This window comes from Micromys minutus (genome assembly GCF_963924665.1).
Source record: "Micromys minutus genome assembly, chromosome: 20".
Taxonomy (NCBI): domain Eukaryota; kingdom Metazoa; phylum Chordata; class Mammalia; order Rodentia; family Muridae; genus Micromys; species Micromys minutus.
Window position 1 is genome coordinate 23,920,202 of NC_137955.1, and position 23,781 is coordinate 23,943,982.

Here is a 23,781-nt window from a genome sequence, read left to right on the forward strand (position 1 = left end):
CATGTGGCACCTGCTGTCTCCTCTTCCCCATTTTCACTTCTTCATCTTTATAGAAACTTGTCACTAAGAGCTTTCTAGTTGCTCACCCAATGGGTACACTTCTGTCTTGGCCTTTTTTGAACTTTCCACTCAGTTGGACACTCTGTTTTTCATGTTTTTATAACACGTACTTTTATTGAGAAGAAGTGTGAGCATGCTGTCACATTCCTATGCAGTTCAGAGAACAGTTTTCAGGAGTCTACTCCATCTTTCTACCAAGTGGATCCTGGGGATTGAATTCAGTTCATCGGGCTGGACAACAAGAGCCTTGACTCCCTGAGTCAACTCAGTGGCCTGGCTTGGAGTACTCCTCTCTCCACTCTTCCAACAGTTCTCCGACTTTGTCCTAACTCCTTGGCTACTGTGCCTACTCCCCTCTTGTTTCTACTTCCCCTTCTGTAACCTTATTAAAACAAAACAAACCTTCAAAACAGTTCATTATGTTTTGATTGAAAATATTTTTTTCTAAACTATATTCTGTTCCATGGTTTCTTCTCCTTCATCTTCTCCCAGATCTCTACACATCCCCACCCATCCACCTTCATGCTTTCTTTCCATTCTTTTAGAAAACAAAGAGGCAAGTCAAAGCAACAATAACAAAGTCTAGAACTTTAAAAGAAAGAAAAAGAAACACATATACAGAGGGAGGCACACACAAAGAAAAACAAAACTGATTTTAAAACCCCAAACCAGAAACTATAACATATCCACAAAGACTAGTAAGATACAAAATACCCAAACAAATCAATATAAAACAAAAAATAAAAATCTAAAAAAAAATCCCTTGAGTTTGTTTTATGTAGGTCATCTACTGCTAGGCAGGAGACTTATCTTTATTTATTTATTTTATTTTTGCTGTTCCCAGAGGTGTGTGTGTGTGTGTGTGTGTGTGTGTGTGTGTGTATGTGTGTATGAGTGTGTGCGTGTGTGTGTGTATGTTTCTCCAAGTATAGCTAACCATTTCTCTATCCTTTAAAATTCTTCAGAATCTCTTCAGTGAACCTAGGAAACCTATTTTGTTCTTTCTTAGCCTGCCCTGACCAGACTCCCACTGGCCTCATCTTTTCATATTGTCTGCAAATTTTTCTATAGAAATCCCAGTGATTGCTGGCAAATACCCAAGCAAGCTTCATTTTTCTTTGCTTTCGCATCTTAAAATATGGTATTGATTTTGCTTAAAGCACACTTTTAAGAGTGTATCATTATGTCTGGCTTTGAATGAACCCTTTTTTAAAAAAAAGATTTGTTTACTTTATATATGCGAGTACACTGTCACTGTCTTCAGACACACCAGAAGAAGGCATTAGATCCCATTACAGATGGTTTGAGCCACCATGTGGTTGCTGGAAATTGAATTCAGGACCTTTGAGCCATCTCTCCAGCCCCATAGAGCACATTCTTTTACTCAATTTGCCAAGCAAATTCTAAGACTTTCTCCCAATTTCAGTAACTCTGTCTATCACAGATTTTAGCACCTCACATTTCAATTCTGTTTACCTGGCTGTTTGAGTTCAAGACAAAACTTATTCTGTTAAATCTATTTTTCCACTGTATAAGATAATACCCACATAAGCAATAAATTCACTTGCTGGGTGAATGAATGAAGTGAAAGACGTCACTCATCTTGCACCTACCTAAGTCAAACTCAGAAGACACGAATCGGGTTGTCCCGCCAAATATGAAGATAATTTTTCTAAGCCAACCTTCTGACCCTTGGGGAATAAGGGGCATCAACTGTAAATCTATAAAAATAAATGTGGCTCCTGTTAGTAGAAACATGCTTGCTATGCCTTGCTGGCAGTTGTGGAAACGAATTACAGCCTTAGGTTAAAGGGTATCCTTCAGTCAACGGGATGCAGGTTAGCTGGTGGGTGAGCAGGTTTCCAATTTATAGCTGGTGTTGACTCTTCTAGCCCACTGAAGTACTAAACCATGACATTGGTCTGTCTTATGACACAAGAGTCAAAGAAAGGTTTGATTTTCTATTTTAGGATCTCTTTGTTTCTAGGTTAAGAAAAGCACCTATTATTGAGAGCTGGGCAAAGCTTTGCTGAAGTTTCATTCTCTAGGAAGTTTCTGGATCTGTCGGTGTATCTGTGCAGTCTTTCTAGTCTCAGAATGAGCTAGAGTTCTTTCTCTCACCAAATGGTGTTCAAGAGTGAGAAGCCATAAATATCTCTCTTTTGCAGTCCCTGGGGCCAAGTTTAGCTCTCTACTTTCAGAGTGCCGATTAGCAGGGTTTAGTAACCGTTTAGGAATAGAATCACCAACCATAAGTTAAGATATTTTGTCTTAAATAAAGGTATAAAATAATTGTAAAATCACCATCTTTCTGTTCACTGCTCCAAGATACAGGAAGACCCCAGCCAAGGGATAAAATATCAAAGCACATGTTTTTTTGTGAGCAATAACATAATTTTTTTCCAGATAATTTCTATGGTTAAAATAATACATTTTTAAAATTACAATAAAAAGTTTTCATATCATCAAATATAATTAGAATGTCATTCCAGTGATGTATACCATCATTGAAACAGTCATTGGACTTAGTCAAACCATATAATTAGAAGAAAAATCAATGATTTTCAGATTGTTGAATTGGAACCACTTTCAAATTCTGGATGTGTATAAATCTACCACCACTACTCCCTACCCTCAGCCTCAACGTCAGGCACAGAGCTTATAATTAAACTGACATGAACATTTGATTTAAAAAACCTTTATTTTGAGACTTTTAGGTCTTTGAAACTATTCTGCAGTAGTTAATTTTCAAGACACTCCCAGGGACCTTTGCTTTCTGGCATCTTCATACAGTGAATAAGTCTGCCGTGCATAAGACTACTGAGGATGAAAAGATGGTGTATAACTTTTATATAAATGACGTTGTAGCTTCTATCTCCTTCCCAGGCTATTTGCTTAGGAGGGAATTAACTGCTCTGTAATAAAGACTCTCCTAGCAGCCGTGGGAATGCTCATGGGGGCCAGTGATTGATTGAGCCTTTGTGTCAACAGGCACCACTAGACTAACTACTAATGAAGTAAATGGACCTTTGTGGAGGATCTGGGAGGGATGGTAGGAGGTAAAGAAAATGACCAATACAGTATATAAAAAAGTTAAAGAAAAATTAAAAATGGAAGTACAAAAGCAACAACAGCAGAGAAAAGCAAGTTGCTTCTCAGCTCCCATGTTCAACCTTCAGAAGGTCCCAACCTCTTCTCTACGACGTTGTAAGGGATTTCAATCTAAAACTAATCAGTTACATTGCTGTTAAATTTGCGATCCACAAACTATGAGACAATAAATGTTTGTTATCTTTTTGGCTACCAAGGTTAGAGTGATTTCTCACACAGCAATAGACAAAACTTGAATGTGAGAGAATATATTGAAGACCTGATGTTAGGGTTGAATTGTTCATTTGGGGTTGGGGGCTGTCATCCACTGTCAGGAAGTACTTCTTATTGAGAATATACAAATGCGACCTGTACTCGGAAGTGTCTTCATCTGAAGGGACAATGATTATTTGATGGCAGGATTGACAAGTGGGGGCTTAGCTTCTTTCAACTCTCCCCACCCCCAATTCTGCTTTTCTTTATCCCTTGAACATTTGTCTCTTTGGTGACTGAGGGTGGTGAAGACTTTTTGAAGTGTCCACTGAACAATTGTATTTCTTTTGAAAATTGTTTAGTTCTTTGGTCCATGTAAGGGATTGGAAGTTTGTGTGTGTGTGTGTGTGTGTGTGTGTGTCTTTGTGTGTGTATGTGTATGTGTCTTTGTGTGTGTGTGTGTATGTGTCTTTGTATGTGTGTGTGTCTTTGTGTGTGTGTCTGTGTATGTGTGTTTGTATGTGTCTTTTTATGTTTGTATGTGTGTGTGTTTTTGTATGTGTGTGTGTTTGTGTGTGTCTTTGTGTTTGTGTGTGTGTATTTCATTGTTGGTATTCTCTATACATTGTAGATACTATTTGAAATATAACTTGCAAAATTTTTTCTCTTGGAAACTAGAAGACATTAGATATAGAGGTGGAAAGGGGGGATGTTGGGGTAGAAGGATGGTAGGGAAATTGGAAGAATTAAAAAAACAGAGGATGGGGAGCACCAGACAAAACTGCATGTGAAAATGCTGGCAGGGAACCTGTTTGTTGCAAGCTGACTTAAGACACAGAAACAGCATTCCCTTGAGGAGCCCCCAGTAAAACTTCAGGTGCAATCTTTTCTTCTTAGTCCCGAGTACCCAACTCACACACTTAATACCTGGAATGGAATGGAACAGACCTCAATAGAAGATGTGATTAGCCTGCTTGTTGTCAGAGAACAAGTGAAACCCAGAGGAGGAGGCTGTCTATGGAAGAGGTGTACGTGGGTTCACGGAGACAAGCTCCTGTGACGACGTTTATCAATGCCTAAAAGATAGAGTATGCTATGGGAGTGGTACCAAATTTTAAGCAAATCAGTGAGGAGAACATCACTCAGCTTTGCCCTTTTAAAATTTTATTGTATGTGCATATGTATGTGGGTATGAATATATGTCCCCTACATGTGAGTACCATGGAGGCCAAAACCCTGGAACTGATGCTCCAAACATTTTATAATCACTTGACATGGGCCCTGGGATCCAAACTCTTGTCCGCTGGGAGAGCAGATCACACCCTTAACTGCTAATCCATCTCTCCAGCCTCTGTCCTCTGTCCTTTTAAGTCTCTTATAATGGATTCATGAATAGTGTGGCTATGGAGGCAGAAGTGAACCTTGACATGCAGCCCTGGTATTAGACTCACAAACAGAGCGAGCCATGCTGCTGAGTGTCCATCAGTGGCCAGATTCCAGAATCATGAGCCAAATGTACTATTTAAAGAAATAAACCATCCAGATGCAGGCATTTTGTTACAGCAATGTGAGGGTGATCCAATTGTCAACTCGATGCTTAAAAACAAAAAGGTTACAAGTTTTGAGGCAAGAAAATAGGAAAGCTCTGAGTTGTATTTTTTAAAAGACCATTACAGAAAACATTTTTAACCTTAAAATCTTGTTTATAAATGAGCTCAGTGACTTCCAGGAAGAACAGACTGTCTGTCTACATGATGGGCCAGAGGGCCAGGGACATGGTGAAGACACAGAGAGGGGAAATGGAGACCTGGCCTAGCAGGAGGATTTGAAATTTAGATGTGGGGTCCCCTTTTACATGCTGAAGCAGGTGAGCCACACAGATAGAATGTTGTGAGACAGTAAGACCCTGTGCTCACAGTGACCTTGTGGGTTTCACTGTGGCTCTCTTCGCTGATATGGATGACATGCAGCATTTTGCTTCTTGTGTCTATGCTAGTTTAAAGATTTACTGTTTGTCAATTTCCCAGTATGTCTCTGGATGTCTTACAGTCTCTTGAAGCAAAAATAATTGTCTTAGCTGGGGTTTTACTGCTATGAAAAGACACCATGGCAACTCTTCTAAGGACAACATTTAATTGGGGCTGGCTTACAGGTTCGGAGGTTCAGTCCATTATCATCAAGGTGGCAGCATGGCAGCATCCAGGCAGCAAAGCGCAGGAGTTGCTGAGAGTTTTACATCTTCAACTGAAGGCTGCTAGCAGATTACTGGCTTCCAGGAAGCTAGAATGAGGGTCTTAAAGCCACACCCACAGTGACACACTACTCTAATAGTGTGCCACACCTTCTAATAGTGCCACTCCCTAGGCCAAGCATATACAAACCATAATTAGTTTTGTACTTTGCCAGAAAGAGAAATAACGGCAGGAAATAGGAGGTTGTAGAATCAGAGGAAGAGTGCTGACTAAGGGGTACCCTGAATCTGTACTCATCAAGATCAGTGAGACCCTTTTGTATATGTGTGTGTGTGTGGTCCCTTCTGTCCACACTACTTTAATTTCTTTTCTGATAGGTGTGACACATCCCTTTGCTTTATTGGGACCTTAACTCTAGGAGGCAACCAACCCTGAACAAAGAAAATTACCACACAGGGATTCCAAGCTGATAGGCTCCTGTAGACAGGCCTCTGGGAGCAAGGAGTTATTTCTCCATTTCCCTCTCATAGGGTAGCCACCAGCTGGTACATTTCCCAAGTCATCTCAGCATCTGCTGGGCAGCCCTCTACCCCGCTCTCTAAACAAAGTCCTCCTCCATTTGTCCCTCTGGGTTAAGGATGGTAACTCTCCCCAGCTGTTGCTTGGTCTGAGATACACACGTTTTCCCTATTTCTTGTTCTGAGTAAAATAATAAATAAGTAAATAACTTTTCTGTTTTGTTCATAGTCCAGAGGACTGAATGCTGTATCTGGTTTCTATGGTAACAAAAGAAGCATCCAGGTGCATCTTGCTCCCACAATAGAGGCTGAGAATGACAGGGGGTGGGAGTAGGGGTGGCTGTATCCCTGAGACCTTGTACTGGAAGAGATAAACATAATTTTGATCAAATGGCGGAGGAAATAGTTGTTCTTCTTCCCCTCCATGGCTGGTTTGGCTAGCTGCTTCCCCAAGGAAAGTGACCTGTCGGGAGATGTGGGCAGAGAAGACGACTGTTCATACTGAGGGGCTGACAGCTGCTCTACTCTCTGAGCCAAAAGTTACACAGAGTTTGGCCAGGTCCGAGCCAGGCCAAGAGGTCCATATCAAACAGCCTGGCCCTGCCACTTTGCCTTTATCCCAGTGTGGAATGACAGGTCCTGAGGGCAGGTCCACACCGCAGGAAGCTCCTAGAGACAGAACCATGGGTCATCAAAAGGTATCTGTCTTCCTCCAACTGTGACTCTGCATGTGGAGGGAAGGGCTGAGGAACATGGAACATTCCTCCTGCAGTAAACAGCCCAGACCAATTTGCACCCAGTGGCTGAACTGTAATCTTTTCATTACGCTTTGCATACTTGCAACCAAGATTTCTCCTGCTCTGGTACAATCAAGATTGGAACCAATCTGCCAAGGGAGGCCCTTGAAAGCATCAGTCTTTGGGAAGAAATGCCCGTTTTGGACCCTAAATGGATTTTAATACCAGGGGAGAGTGTTAGACCAGGAAGGCAGCTAAAATGGTATCAAGGTCGCTGGGCCCAAAGCTGCTTGCTTTTGGCTCTTTGCTATCCTGTGGCCAAAAGCTGCTAGCTTCTGGCAGTTTAACTCCTGCTGATAGCAGCAAGGAATTAAGAAAAAGCTTAGTTACTTGGGATCTTTTCTCTTTGGCTCAAGGCTTTTTGCTCTTAGAGGGCTGGGCTCAGATTCATTAACTCTTTGTGAGCTGGAGAGAAAAGCAAATGAAGGAAGGAAGAAAGTCAGGTATACATACACACACTTTGTCAGGCCTGGCTACCTGTTTCATCGCTCTCACAAGTACACATGCATACTTACATGCATACACATACCTACATACATATGTATATACAGGCATATATATATATATATATTTGGTAGCTGGAGCAGAACCCCAAGAGCCACACTTTATTTCTTCTCTCAGCCTTTTTATACCTTCTTAGACTAAAGTTCTTTATAAAATTACCTCATAAATAGAATGCTACACAAAAGGAAAGTTACAGAAGGATGTTGATAGTAAGTTCAAAGCTGTGTTTCATTTTATAAGCTCATTAAGAGTTCAAAGCAACAATTTCACGTGGCCTTGCTTTATCATAGTACACACCTGTAGCTAGACCTGACCCAGAATGAACATTTTTCCTTGATCACAAATCTGACCCAAGCCTATTTCTCTTCGCAGTGCACTTTATGATAGCTCACTGTGTTCCTTGTTATGCAGCCTTTACTTCCTATTCCAGGAGGAGGGGATACATTTTATTCTTGATTCTAACTTTATTACATCGTTCTGGCAAAACAACTAAAACCATCTCCTTAAACTTTCTTCCTAAAATTATTCGAATCAAATCAGAAATGCTATGAAGTTCATCTAGACAGCATTAACTTGTAAACGTTCATCTTCACGTTGAACTGCAGGAAATTTGCCCAAAGGGTAGGCTGATGCCCAAGAATCATTAAGGCAATGTAATAATTGCAGAAAAGGTATATCAGCAGCAAGAAGCAATACTGAGACAAAAATCTCTGGGGGCCATGCCTCTCCAGAGTGCACCCATCAAAGCCATGCTCCACGGTGGGCCAGGACACTCGCTTGCTTGCCATAGCCTTTCCTAGATGGCTTCTGTTACCCTCACAAGCCAAGTCCCTTCTGCCTTCTTAGCTGGAAGACAGTCTGCAAGCTTAGTCAGAAGAATCATGCCCCCTTCTCTTCAGGCTTTCTTCAGTGAAGAGAGCAACCTCCACTCCTCCTAACTGTGTTGCCTAGTGAGTGCCCGCTTACCGGAGCTGCTCCTGCAGATGCCAAGTTCAGCTGCCACATTTAATTGTCATGTCTTCAGGGACTCCTGGGCCTTTTCTGCTTTTGTTAAGTGACTAAAAATAACTAAGGAGTACAGAGTACATGAGCCTGATTCCAATGTATAGCACATGTGCTGCAGATATGTCTGCTCGTGCCCCTGAGTGTTTATGTAGTTGCTGGCACATACTAACTCCCACATGTTAGTGGGAGTCACTGTGATGTATCTGTCCATACATGCATCAACCACCCTTCTTCCTCTCATGCTATTCCCTCCCCGGTTGTACACGTTTCAATCCCTCGTCATCTCTGCTTTCAGATCAACATTTCATTTCCACACAGGAGAAAGAACATGTAATACTTGTCTGTTTGGGTCTGGATTCTTCTTAACACAATAACTTCTGGTCCCATCTATTTGGCTGCAAATGACCGGATCCTGTGTTTTTAAATTTATGAATGAATAATACTCCATAGTGGATATATTATTTCCTATACCGTTTGTCTGCTGCTGGGTACCTTGCCTGATTTCCTATCTTGGCTATTGTAAATAGTTGCAATAAATGTGGACCAAGCCCATTCATTACCAAACAAACAAACAAACAAACAAAGGTAAAGCAGAAAGCAATAGATTCTCATATCTGTTACATAGATCCTCGGGTTTGACATCAGGTGTTGACTAAGAACAAAAGAAATGTGTTGGGTTATGTAGAGGCCAGAGGTAGACATGAGTCATGCTTTGGTTTTACAAATGGACTAATTAAGAGAAAAATATCCAACCAGCAAAATTAGGTTACTAATTCAATTCAGCGATGCACAGGCAAGGGTGCCCCGGTGACACAGGAGAACAGAATCAATCACCATTGTTAGAAACAGTATGGCCCTGTTTCCCACAATGGAGACACTTCTCAAATTTGAGCTAGCCTGCCTAATCTTGGCACTGTTACTTTAGCAGAACAAATGCCACCGACACATGCTATGAGCCTGGAGAATCCCTGCGTTACCCTCACCAGGACCCTTTAAGAAACCCTTGTGGGTAATCGCCGGCCCTAACTTGAGGAGTGAGGTTGTGCCAAGCCTTGCCCTGCGGCCTAGATGCTCTCTGAGGTTCTTTGGGGGCTTGCTCTGGGGAGGGGCAGAGTCAGAGAGGGCATTTCTGCTGCTATTCTTGACCTGTTACCCAGCCAACCCTCTGTCGCCAGTGCTTCTCAAGCCATAGTTTAGCTCTGAACACCCCAGATTTTCTTCCTGTGCTGACCACAGTAGCTGCTGGTGGTCACGCCGCTTTCTGGCACAGCCAGGCAGCAAGCCAGCTACCTCAGAGCAGCAAGAGGAGACAAGAAGGAAGGATGCCTTTCCTTCATGGCTGAGCGGGGGACTGTGGGTACCCACTGCCTGGACGCTCAGGCTAGAATCAAGCTGAACAAATTATAGGGAGTGATTCAGAGACCGGACGGAGGACACAGGCATCAGTCCAGAACCCTGTTTCCAGAGGCCTCTGTTTTCTGAAAGGTGCTTTAGTCAACTTGCCTTTTTCTTTGCAAATGCATTTATTTGTGGTAATTTCCTGGGGGGGGGGAGGTTAAAGGGAAAGAGAGACAAAGACAAACATAGAGCCTGCTAAGGGTACTGCATTCTCAGACCTTAACTCTCTTCAAGTGGGTTTCTACAGTCCCTACCAACATCCGGGCCCCTTGTCTCTTTTCTCTTTATGATGCCATAATGACAGTCAAGGCATTTTTTTTTTTTAAGTTTTCTTGGAGCCTTGCCACGAAGGGAAATTACCCACTTGAAGCCAGCCTCTGGGTAATATTTACCAAGCAGCCTTGTGCTGGGAACGCAGGAGACTCTGGTAGTCTTGCAAGTGAAACTGAGCGTGAAACGTCGGAGATTGTCTGAATTATCTGAATGCTGTGTTTTAGTGAAGGAGCCAGATACAAGATAGGAGAAAAGAGATGTCAAATATAACAAGAGGAAATTCTCTGGTAGGGACAGGAGGGGGTAAGGAATGATGAAGTAGAGGATTGTGGGAAATGTAGTGTGAGCATGAAGACTTCGTGAGACCTGTTACTTGAGTGTCAGCAACTTCTTGCCTTTTAACACAAAAATTCCTCTCCCTCTCTTTCTCCCTTTCTTCCCCCCTCTCTTCTTTCTTCTCCTTTCCCTCCCCACTTCCTCCAACCAACATATTGCCACTTCCCAATGCTTCTCCTTTATCCTACTTCCTATTGCAATCCCAACTTATCTTCTACCACCTAATATAACCTCCTGTCTTCACAAAGACAACCTCAGCATTGCCAGGTGGCACCGACTCCCCTTCCTGGAAACTTCTGTCTACATCTAGTCAATATTGCGAGGTGAAGTACTTAGTGGTTTCGATCGATTTGGAGGTGTTTGACCCTCGTTGAAACGCTGAGATCTTCAGACCAGGCATGGGAAAATACAGACAGCCTGTTTGTATCCCTGCTTTGGTATATGGAAAGTTCAGGCTTTTGTTTCTCCTGTCAAACGGTCACCACGTGTGTGTGTGTGTGTGTGTGTGTGTGTGTGTGTGTGTGTGTGTCCTCACGTGGGCAGGCTTTCCGGTTCTTGGCCATGCCATCTGCATAAAGGTTCTTCTGGGTTCTCTTCTCTGCACAGTGGGTGAGAGTTTGTTCCTTGTAAATGTAAATGAAGAGCTGCATTGTTCCCAGAAGACAGAGCCTACTGAGGCTTGCTTTAGGGATAAAAATTTGTGTGAACTGTGGGGATAAAAGGCTCCCAATTCAGAAACTGTCTGTGCCAATGCAAAGGAACATGGGTTGGAACATGGGTTCAGTGGTGACCGCTGGTGGAAAAAGTCAGTGAGCTGTTACTTCAGGAAGAGCGCAGGGTGGTTAATCAGGAAGTAGAGACTTGGGTCTTGGTTCTGGATCACCTCTCTGTAGCTAACTCTTTTTAGCCATCCAGGGTCATGGAGGAAAGACAAGCAAGAAGGCCACTGTGGTTAATGGCATCATGACCCTGCCTTAGAGGCTCGCTGGAGAGAGTGCTGAAGCCTGGTGTTCACAGAAGAAGTTCCGAGTTTAGCATCATCTCAAGAGTCAAGATGAAGCCTTAGCCACGTCTCCCCGGCCCTGCACATAAGCAAAGCCGTGGTCTGAAGGCACAGCGGGCCCCGGGAGTGTTTGAAATGTGCCACAGGTCATTTCTCTATGTTTATGTTTTATTCCAAATAACCAGCAACTGTCAATTATGAACATCCACTGAGAGCCAGCTAGCTGTGGTGTATATTAGCCCACCAGGGAACAGCTTTTCACAGGAGAAAAAAAACCTCCTTGTGCTACAAAGTTTCAAAGGGAGGTTCAGGGGAGATGAGCAAATGCCATGAGTTCCACAAATATTGATAGGGACTCAGCTTTGGGAAGTGCCTGAAGCAAAGCATCGTTCTTTCCAGGGGATGGAAAGAGGAGTGTGCCCAAAGGATGAAAAGTCACTTTTGTCTCCATCTGAAGAAAAACACTGTGGCTTCTGGAGCCCCCTGTGTACCAAGTCAGACCTGCTAATGTTTACCAGATGGTGGTGAAACCATCAGAATATGCCTGCTCTGTTGTTTGGGGAATAAAAAGAAGAGATGGGAGGGACACTGAGGCAGGAAGACTGTCCAGAGAAAGAAAGAGAGATAAAGAAAGACAAAGACAAGCAGACAGACAGAGAGGTAAGCAGATCGGTAGATATTCTACCCTTCATTTTGTGTTTTAATGTAAGGGTTGAATTAGAAATAAGCTAGGCACCTTTCCCTAGAGATATTATCTTACTGTGGAAGGCTCTGCATCCAGTGGCTTAGGAGGAATTAGGGCTAGCTTTAAGAAAAGGACTAAGAAAGACATTTGCTATGGTTCTAAGATGGATGGCTTACCCAAAGGTCCATATGTGAACGTTTAATGCTAGTGGGAGACGCTGGGGACTTTAGGAGGTGGGTCTCACAGAAAGTCTGTAAGTCATTAGTACATGTCCAAAACGTAAAGAATGGGCCATCTGTCTGTCCTTTCGTTCCCTCCTCCTCCTCTCCTCTCTGATACAGAGTCCCACTATATAACTCCGAATGCCATAAATCACTATCCTGTAGACCAGCTGGCCTTGAACTTGCAGAAACCTACTTGCATACACCTCTTGAGTACTTAGATGAAAAGTGTGTTCAAGTTTACTTCCTTTACCTTAGCTAGTTATCAAAATATACAAAGTTTGGTTCAAAATTTTCTTATTTTGAATCACTTTTATTCCTGTGGCTAAATATTTCAGAACATAAATAATTACCTAATAAATACTTAAATCTATAGGGAGAGAACAAAACCAAACTATGCTTCCATCATAGGCTGCCTACCTCAGGTAATTCATTCATTGTTGGTTTGTGAAGTTAACCTTATATAACACATAGGCTCTGTCCAATTCCTCAGACTCCCAGCTCTTCTTCAGGAAGCCCAGCCAGCTCCCCAGGCTACAGAAGTCAACATGGCCATGGTCATTCTCAGCTCACCCTTGCTGACTGGGGCGTCTGCCCATGCATGCTGCTGTCTTCAATTCAGATGAGTTTTTCTTGCCTCTATTTCTGCTGACACTTGGGCTCCTTGGCTCGGGTCCTTCCCTCTCAAACCCATTTCCTGCCCAGCTGACAAGAAAATACTTCTGATTTATACATATGTAATGTGAATTATGCAAATAGGGTCCCATTTCTTCCTCTGTGGCTTGCCTCCACTTACTCCAGGATCAAACTCAGACCATTTACCACCGCAAATAAAATTCTCTATAATCTGGCCTGGAGTTAATGATATGAAACACATCTAATTTAAAAGTTTCTAGTAGCCATATTTTAAAAGCAAAAGGAATGAGAGAATATAATTTTAGTATACGTTGCTTAACTTCAGCAAAAATATTATTTCAAGTGAGATTAGTAGTCTTAAAATGGATGAGGTCATTGCAGTCTTAGGTATTTTGGGGTTTTGTTTGTTTTTGGTTTTGTTTCATTTTGTTTGTATTTCAAGTTGATTATCAAAATATGCATGCTAAATTGTTAATCACAAAACTTGTAATCAAAGAGCTGGAGAGATGACTCAGTAGATCCGACCACTTGCACTGGGAGCATGTGGATCTAAGTGCAAATCCCAAGCACTAACATCCAAAGGAGCAGCCTGCAGCTGCTTGTGCATGTGATGCTAGCACTAGAAGGCTGATCCCATGAACTCGATGCCAGACAGAGAGCATAAAGAGCAAGCCTGAAGTTCAGTGAGAGCCTCCGTGTAAAGGGAATAAGGAGAGAATTAACTGAACATACCAAGCGTCTGGTGCTGGACCCCTCAACTGTACATCACACACATACACAATTATGATTGAATACTTTGTTGTGCTTTGACTGCATAAAATTTACAACCGAAAGAGTAAATTCCCATTCCAGAATTGCTGCAAGCATATTTTAAGTCATTGTTAATAGGTGTGACAAATATTATTTCAAATGATAATAAATTAAAATAAGCCTGGGAACTTAATTCTTACCTCATAGCAGGGGCATTTGAAGTACTAAAAGTTTGGTGTGGCTCCTCACTGTTATATGGACAGTACAGATCTCTGAATAGCCCCTCAGTGATAATAATAATAGCAGCCACATACATACGCAGAAACTAATCTGTGTTTCTGTTAGTTAACTAATTTGTACGTGTTTCATTCTGGAAAAACAGTCTAGAAGCATACCCTGTAAATTCTCAGTCTTGTAAAAGTGAAGACCAAGCTATAGACAAGTTGAATAATTTGTCCAAATTCACAGAGCTAGAAAGCAACAGATTCTGGGTTTGTAGCCCGACAGTTAGGGCCCAGTACATGGGCTCTTAATCAGAGGAGTAACGGCCTCAGATACCCGGAGCCCTAAGATACTTCCCTTGTGTGCAGAATCACTGGCTTCTTACCACTGCTGGTGGCTTGGGAAAGTCTCTTGCTCCTTGGGAGAATAATTGTTCCCACACTGCTGCTATTATTTTCCGGGTAAATGTTCTGTGCTTATCTGTGTGACCTGTAGAAGCAGTATATTATTAACACAATGTCAGGGTTCATGATAAATGCCAGGACAGAAAAATAACATTTAATCGGACATGCTTATCAATATACTGTCACCATTCCAGAAATCTCCAAGCTATTTTTCAAGTTCATACTCTCCCTTAGCCTGCCTGAAAGCACTTGGTGAACTTTCTACGTTACATAATTTGGGGCAATCTATCCCCACCTCTGATTCTCACTTCCTGTCCTCCCGGGATTATGAAGAATAGTCCTTCCAGGAAACACACTTTGTACAGTCTTACACTAAGAGTACACTAAGTCAGCCTGAGAGCGGGTGCAGTTAACTATGATTAAAAGCAAAAGATGGAGAACATTGCAAAAATATAACAGGAAATGAAAAAGAATGAAAATTACGAGTGAGGAGGTTCTTGCCATACTTTGACCTCAAAGAGAAGGTATCTAGTTACATGAGAAAGTAAAGGAATGCTATTACAAATCATTATTAACACCCACATTAGCATGATTGCATTGAAAAAAATTGAATGAGAAGAGGTAAGGCTAATTGGATTCTGGTATAAACTAATCAGTATTCTTTTCACAGCCAGGGAGAAAGATTTATGCCCAGTTGCCATTGACACATTAATGGCCCTGGTGAACAAGTGGTTAGGTGGTTAGGTCTCACTACCAAGGGATAACACAGCTGCTTCATTGCGCCTCACAGATCGGAGTCAAGAAAGATTAACATCTAAGACAATGATACCACAGTCTGGCATCAGCTCAGTTATGGACTGTAAGCAAAAGATTTGAGCATGGCTGGGACCTCAAAGCCATGAGGGGCTAGCCTGTGATGGAAAGCCAATGACAGGATAAAAAAAAATGGATTTTTAAAGAAATAATTTATGGGTGGGGTTGTAAAAACCATCTCCTAAGCTCGAGGTGAAGTAGATTCTCCCCCCTTTCCCCTACGGCACCTTCGTACACTAAGGGTACCCCTTATCCCATATACTAACGGGAAAGGAAGAGTGAATATTTGTCATGTGCACAATAGACTTCCAGATGAGAGGGCGGGACAAAAGCACAATTACCTTCATTCCTAAAACAGTCCCAAACCTTAAAGCCGGCCCACAAACGCCCATTGCCAATTGATAGAGACCAGTGTTCTCTGTGAGACTAGAAACGGTGGTGAGTCCTGCAATGCAACCATCCTCACCCAACAGAAAGAAGCTGAAAGATGAGGGCAGAGCTAGGTGCCTAACATTCTCAGGACCGTGTACCAGAGTGAGAGAGACCCATGGAGGGCAAGCATCAAAAAAGAATGGCTTTTGAGAAGTACCACAATGAAGAATGCGTGTGGGGGACCCCTGCAGGCTGGGAAAGAACCCCACAGAGAAAGTAAATAATCATATTTGCCTTCTCCCAGGTGGCCAGACACCATGCCAGTCCGTACAGTATATTCTGAAATCGTCCTGATTTACAGGGATTTTCATGCAACAACATAAGGCTCTTGTCTCAATAATGGAGAATAATTATCTCTTGTTATTGAATATTGAACATTAACAGTCCCACCTACCAAATACTAAAACCATATTTTAAAAAAGCACAAGATGTTTCCTCATAGCACTCGAGAACAAACTCTAAATATACGTAAGGAAATAAAAAGCATTTAACATATAACTAGGTAAGAATTGCAGTGCCAAAGATCCAATTTATATACATCAAGAAGAACTCAGGCTCTTGGAGTATGAAGACAGCAGACCCCAGGGATCACTAGCCAGAAAGTCTAGCTTGGGGGGTCTTCAGGCTCAGTGACAGACTCTTTTTAAAAATTTTTAAAATGTAGAGAGACACACACACACACACTCATCACTCACTCACGGAGGCAGAAGATGGAAGGAGAGAGGGAGAATACAAGAGCAAAGGCAGAGACTCTCAGATGTTTTTTGGGGTTTTTTTGTTTTGTTTTGTTTTGTTTTTTTTGTTTTTTTGTTTTGTTTTTTTTTTAGTTTGGGATCTGACCTTTATCCAGCAGAGTGGAAATAATGTCTATACAAAACCAAATGTTTGTTAATTTCTGCATCACAATTAAAAGGCAAACAGTTTTTTTTTAAACAGTCAACTCAATCAAACCCACTACCTCAGAACCAATAGCTTCTTCGAAGACACATTGACACTTAAATATAATTAAGACTCGAATGCAGAAATTTGGTTGGTTGGAAGGCTAATTAAGCCTCCAACTTGCTTATATAGACTTACAAAAAGGCAAAATTGTGTTTTTCACAGTGATACAGTGAACTGGAATCACCAACACTGGACAGCTGTTAAGAATATTCAGAGTCCTGAGATAATAAGGAATCCAGGCATCCTTAGACAGTTTTCCATTGTCCTTTCTTCCCGATCAGCTATTTGTGGATGTGCGGGCTGACACCACCGCCAGCAATGGTAGCCTTGATCAGAGAATCAATTCTTCACCTCCGCATATAGCAAGTTGCAAGTGATGAGGGGAATACTCTTTATTTACCCTCAAGTCTTTTGGTGCATTTCCTGCCAACTCAAGTACCTCTGCGGTGAGCTACTCCAGGGTGGCAGCGCTGTACACAGCAGCGGTCGCACCCACATGTCCGTGGCTGGTTGTCCTAGATTTCAGGTGCAGATGAATACAGCCCATGGGGAACTGCATGCCAGCTCCCAGCTTGCTGTGAGCGGGAAACCGCCTTTGGCCTTTCTGGAGTCATTTCCAGCTTTACTACCAGCCGTCTCAGACCGTGCTGAAGCTCAGACAAGCAAGGAAGAGATGAGACCAGGGAGATGCTTAATGAGATCCCGGAGGGCACTTCTCCGTCGTACTCCTCGATTCACACTGCCTTTCAGATGTCTCAGAACAGTCTCTCTTATAACAAATCAGGTTCAAAAAGTATTGAAAAGGATATACTAATTACAAGAACTTTACGGTGGGCATATTAATATCAGGCAAAGTAGATTTAGGGCCAAAATATGATCTAAGACGAAAAGGTTTCAGAGTGATAAAGGGGACATTTCACCAGGAAGATGTTATAATCCTAACTGATATGCACTTAATAGGAAATATTGGAAAACACATAAAGCAAAAATGTATAAACCCAAGGAAAGTCAGATAAATTTACAATTAACCAGAGACTTCAGTATTCCTTATTCTATCGTCAGTCGATAGACCAAGTAGTCAGAAGATCTGAGAAGATCTAAAGAGTAGACCAACCAGCTTGACCTTAGTGACATTTGCAGAGCACTTCACTTACCAACAAAATGTGTTTTTATTTTTTAAGTGCAACCAGAACATTTACCCATGTTAGTCTATAAAATGGTTAGTCAAAAAGTGAGTCTCCACAATCTGCATAAATCATGAGCATAATGGAATTGTATTAAAAACACAAGCCAGTGTCAGAATGCCATTGTAGGAGTCTCCAAACATTGGAAATTATGTAACATACATATAAAGAATTTATGTCATTTATGAAATTATGAAATACACATGGGCCAAAGAGAAAATAAAAAGTTAGAACATATTTTTATGTTGAGATGGGGCATGGTTACTTACTCCTTTAATCCAAGTGCTTAGGAGGCTGAGGCAGGAGAGCAACCTGGGCTACAAAGTGACTTCCAGACTATCCTGAAATATAGAGTGAGACAAAAGAAAGAGAAGAGGACTATGTGATGAGTCAAAATATTAAAATAGCTTATCAAATGTGCAGGATGTGTTGAGTTCGTGTTTCGAGGGATTTTTCTTAGAAAGAAAAGATTTCAAATCACCTTTGGCCTTGAGGAAATAGGAAAAGATCAAATGGCAATTTTTTTTTAATCAAAAGAACTTTGAAAAAATAGGGATCTGGCAAAGTTGATGGTCTGGCAACTGCTTCTGAGATACATTATTAATCTATGGTGATACAGCATATGGTGTTGGCATACAGGTAGATAAACAGGCAACTAGAACCAACCAGAAAGCCCAAAATAAACAAGAACAAGAACTGTCTGTCATACAGCGCTCTTGAGACTGTAAAGTGGTACCACCATTTTAGTACCACATAGTATGGCAACTTCACAGAGCAGTATAAATAACGCAGGGCATATCCACTCAGTAGAATCCTACCTCACAAAAGGAAATGGTCTACTGATATAGAATAACAAATTCACTGCAAACTAATTTTAAGTTAAGACAAAAAGTGAGTATACATTAGATGCACTGGTTGGCTTCTCATTTTGATACAAGCTACAGTCATCTGTGGAGAGGGAACCTCAGTTTGGAAATTGCCTCCGTAAGACCAGCGTATAGGCAGGACTGTAGAGCATTTTCTTGATCGATGACTGGTGTGTGAGGGCTCTGTCATCTGTGGGCAGGGCCACCTCTGAGGTCTTCCATGTGTGCACACACTAACCAGCATATTACATACACTTAGACATGTGAAGCCCATCAGAGCCATTAGAGCAATCAACCTGAGTATACAAACTCTTCTTATTCTCAAGTTTTCTTTTGTTCATTTGTAATCTCCTTTTTTTTTTTTTTTTTTTTTTTTTGCACCTTCTTACTGGTTCCCAGTTTTACTCCAGCCTCATTTCATCTACGGTCTATTGGTAGGTTACAGAAAACAAGCCTGAGTAAGCCCTAAGAATAAGCCATTAAGCAGCATTCCTCCTTGGCATCTACTTCAGTTCCTGCCTCCAGATCCCTGCCTTGAGTTCCTGCCCTGACTTTCCTTGCTAATGGACTCAGACTCTACAAGTGAAAACAGCAACAACAACAACAACAAATACCTTCCCCCCACCCAAATTGCTTTTGCTCATGGTGTTTAGCATAGCAATAGAATGCAAAGCAGAATAGTATATATGCACATATATGTATGTGTGTGAATACATACATATATGTACGTTTCTATTTTGTATTTTAGTACTCTGTGTCTGAAGAAGCTATCTATTCCTAGGAACAGTGCTATTCTTGACACTTGAATGTAGAAATTATTAGGGAGGACCTTAGCCATAAATTTAATTTCTAAGTGAGTTTCTGGACCATGAACCTCTGTTGGGTGCCAAATCTGATGCCCTTAAGAGTTTCATTGGTATACCTCATGAAATAGAGTAAAAAGAAACCAGACTACACTGCTAATGTGATTCAGTACTGTTGGCTCCTGGAATAATGCTGTAGGAGGTTTCACCCAAGGGCATCCAGGAGGCAAGATAAAAAGCAGGAAGCTTGCAGTCACTAAGGAAGTAGAACACTGAAGGTCTTCCTGAGGCCATGGGGAGGGAATGAGATCAGCAAGAACAGCATCCTAAAGGTCAGGCCAGCCACTGCATTGCACAGTTGTCAGCCAAGAAGACATTCCCACCCTAGCAGGCAATTGTGCCTCGTGTCTTGAAGGATGGGGATATTGCTTTGTTTCATTCTACCTTATAATTTGAAACTGAGATGACTCCACGGTGGCTCATTGTTAAACCACCAGTATACAAGTTAGGAAAGGCTGGATCCTGAGGGTCTACCTTTCCTTCAAGGGGTTTAGCATCAGTGTTCGTGTTCAGTGGAAGTGAGTCTAACTGAAAGAGGGGGAGCCTAACTGATGGAGATTGTAGGTCTGTCTATAGGGCATGTTTTTAGAAAGTGTATCTTGTCCTAAGCTCCTTGCTCTCACTCTTCCTACTTCCTAGACACAGAAGGGAATGTTTTCCCCATAACACCTTTTTACCATGATGTATGAGTGATCAAGGGCCCAGAGCTATTGGGTCAAGTGACTATAGACCGAAGTACCTGAAACTATGAACCCAAATAAATCTTCCTTGAAGCTGCTTGTCTTGGGCATTTTGTTACAGTAACAGAAAGCTAACGCACTCTACTTCAGTTCTCTCCTATCTGTGTAAATATAAATAGCAACTATGGTGCATACTAAGTACTCCAGATCTCATAAATTCTTTGCTCCTACTTCATTAGGTAGCTCATTTGGTTACATGTGTCAGATTAATTTTAACAGGGTCCTTCTGTTTCTCATATTATAACGAATAAGACAGTAATAGGCTGTTCTTTGTATTCAGCTGCCTCTGGATCTGGCCTCCTTAGCTGTATAGTACCGCTGCTTTACTGCTGGACACTCGGCCTGCCTCCAGACCAGAGGGACGGTGAAAAGCAAAGCATGTGCTGGCTCTGTCTGTCCTGGGATGCTACAACTCCACGATACCTGCTTATGGACCATTTGCCAGAACTAAATCCCATGACTTGTTAGTCAGGGGAGTGTCTCTAACTGGAAACACCCCTGAACAGGACAAAATCACCGTACTGTTAGAAGGAAGAGAGGTAACACAGCCGTGGAAGGGGAAAGCCAGCAGTGCCTGCAGAGGACAGTTAACTTCCCTTTACAAATGAGAAGATGGTGTGAGGACAAACGGAGAGAGGTGAGATTTGAACCAGACCACTGGCTTTAAGCTCCGAGTGATCCCCCACTGAAACCGAGGTGACAGGGGTGCTGCATGCCTTTCCTAAGGATGTCACTGCCATTGGTAGTGACAGTCTAGAGACACAGACACGAATAAGGTATTCTGGCCCCGTGGTTTGTGACAATAAACCATATTCATCTGTTGGTTCCTTTCCTACATGAAGTCAGTCCACTTTGCTATACCATAGATCCTAGTAAGTTCAGTGTTATGGGAATGGCGTGGGCTTTGCTTACGTGACCTGACATTACTGAAGAAGTGCTGGGGTTTCTCTGGGATCAGAAGGACATCGTAGCTGTACGGTACCCATAGAGGAAGCCCACAGCTGTGACAATATTGTCAGTTCTGGCTTTAGGACCAGGGCTCTGTCATGCATGCTGTTTTTATATTGACAGGGGCCTGCCTCCTATCAGAGAGTGATGTGATTTTCAGGGATTCCAGCTGCTTACTTATATGTGGGGGACAGAGAGAAGGAGACCTGGGGGGGGGTGAATGGAAGGAAGGATCCTGTTTCCATTTCTTCTCTTCTTAGGAAAGATACCAGAAGCAGGATTCCATAAAGCCACCTCCCAGTTCCAGTTTCGTGTGCGTAGATGGAAGTAGGCACCAAACCTGTTCTGCCAGCTCCAGGCCACTGGGCTGGCACAGCCACACTGCGGGCTGAGCTCCAATTCCTTGTCTTCATTAAGACCTCGTCTCCTTGGAGACCATCAATAATGCCAAGTCCACAAGTACGTTCAAAGTCACACTAGTCACACTTCTGCCACCGTCTCCAGAGGCCAGGGTGTGCAGATCTCCTGATACCTCCTTACCAGGGCACTGTGCAGGTTCTGAGAGCTGAGACATTTGGGGATCATGTACACACTCCCAAAGTGTAAATCTGTCCATATTCAGTAAAGTAAAATCATTTCCTTCTTAATGAAATGACAGGTTTCTCGTAGACCGAATCTCCCATAGACCAAACCGACCTCAAATTCCTGATCCTGACACTGCTTGCTACCTCCCAAGTGCTCGTGTTACATACAGGTGTGCACCACCACACACTTTACGTAGTGTCAAGCACGGAACCTAGGCCTTAGGGCTCTGTGAATGCTGTGTTAGCACTCTTCCAATGAGGCCCTATTCCTAGTCCCGCAGACAATTCTTAATTGTACCTTATAGATGCAAACAAACCTGTGTGTGAGAGAGAATATACAGTAATAGTCAAGTGACACTTGGAAAAATTCAAGAAAATTCCCATCTAGAATTAGTTTTTTTTTTTTTTTTTTGGCCTTAGTTTATAATGCTGGCGTTCATATCAATCAGATTGGCCGGGTGAGTGAGAAATACCAGAGTTGTATTTGGTTGAGTTTGGTTTGACCTTTCATTATTTCCTTCCATGTGATGAACAGGCCTGGAGGAACAGCTTGACGGTTGGAGTTGAAGCATTTCTTGTCTCTAGTGTTTGTAGACACTTCGGTAGCAAATGTTTGTATTCGTTTGCCTGTTTTGAAAGAGTACTTTATTTCGCCTGGTATGAACCTGCCGTTTCACTTCTAAAAGAAAGAAACTACAAATAGAGAAGTAGCCATTTAACCCTGTGCCAACCGCAGTAGCTAGATACAAGAACAGAGTCCAGAGGTTTCCAACGGGCCTGCTTCTGTTGGAATGAAGATCTACCTCCCAGAAGCACAGAGCTAAAATGGTCCAAGGAAATGATGATGATGAAGAGCAAAGATCTTATTCCCAAGTTCATATTCATGGCCTCAATTATGGTTCGCTTTAATAGCGATGAGACCTTTTTGACATTTTGGCTTTACTAAATGAGTTTAGGCTACACACCCATGTTCCCGGTTCTGACTTTGTGTCCCATCCCGCTCTCCCTCCCGTTGCTCCTCCATTTCAGCATGTACAAACTTACTATTACTATACATCTTTATCCAAATAGCCTCACTTCTTTGGAGGTTTTTTTTCTCCCCTGTGGAATATTAGTATTGGTTCACCCTGAGAGACTGATGTGAATGTACTTTGCACAGAGTCTGGAGTAAAGATGAGTAGTATCCATCTCCCCATATGCCTTCTCCTCTCTGCAGGTCTGGCTTTGTGTAGGGTCAGTCTATAGAGACAGGGCTCTGCTTCAAAGAACCACCTATGATCCCATGTCATCGCTGTGAAATTCTTGACACCGTTTTGAACAAGGGGATCACACTCCCAATTTTCCCTGGGTCCTCTGGCTTCTGTGACGAGCCTGCTCATCCCTCTTATGATGTTCTCCCTGCCTTTCAACTATTTTTTTTCCAGCTGGATAATCTTTTGGTTGCCCACGTCAGTCCAGCCTTCTGTAAGGCTATGCTTGTGGTTGAACTCTAATTTATTTTTTGCTTTGGCTAATTCATGGTACATGGTTGGTGACGAAGATTTTACTTAAGGAGGCTATGAATTGTTTAAGAGGTCACTTACAGAGCTAGAGAGAGGGCTCAGGAGTTGAAAGCACTTGTTTTTTCTGCAGAGGACTGGCTTTACTTCCTATCCCTAGCAGCCCAGAATGTCAAGGCACTGTCCTGTTTTATTTCCAAGTTCTAATCCTTAGTTTCCTCAAACACCAAAAGCAAGGTTTTGTGGGGCCCAAGCTCAGAAAATTCAGGGTCTTCCTTAACAAAAGAAGCATGGTATTAAACACGCCTCTGACTGAAGTCTGCATATGGTGTTTTCAGTGAACACTGAAAGTTAAGTCCAGCTTTCCCCTAGATGTACCAAGATGTACTCAGGATTCCCTCTGGGTCAGGGCTTAACCCCATTTGAGAAGTAGCCAGAAGATGTTCACTGACAGAATGACAGAATATGGTGGCACTTGTGAATTACCTGTCGCAACTGTGTATATCCCCAGCTGAATGACTACATTTTCAGTAGTATCTTCTTATCACGTCAATGACTCCATAGCATTATGTTCTGTTGTGGAGTTCTCAGTAACTGTAAATG

General features: G+C 42.3%; 1 pseudogene across 1 annotated transcript; it reads right to left on the bottom strand.

Annotated features, from left to right (window-relative positions):
* Positions 1 to 16,739: 16,739 nt before the first annotated feature.
* LOC308433678 (histone H2A.Z-like) lies at positions 16,740 to 17,053 on the bottom strand (annotated as a pseudogene). Its single transcript has one exon. The product of its transcript is annotated as a histone H2A.Z-like (transcript).
* Between the last annotated feature and the right edge of the window lie 6,728 nt (positions 17,054 to 23,781).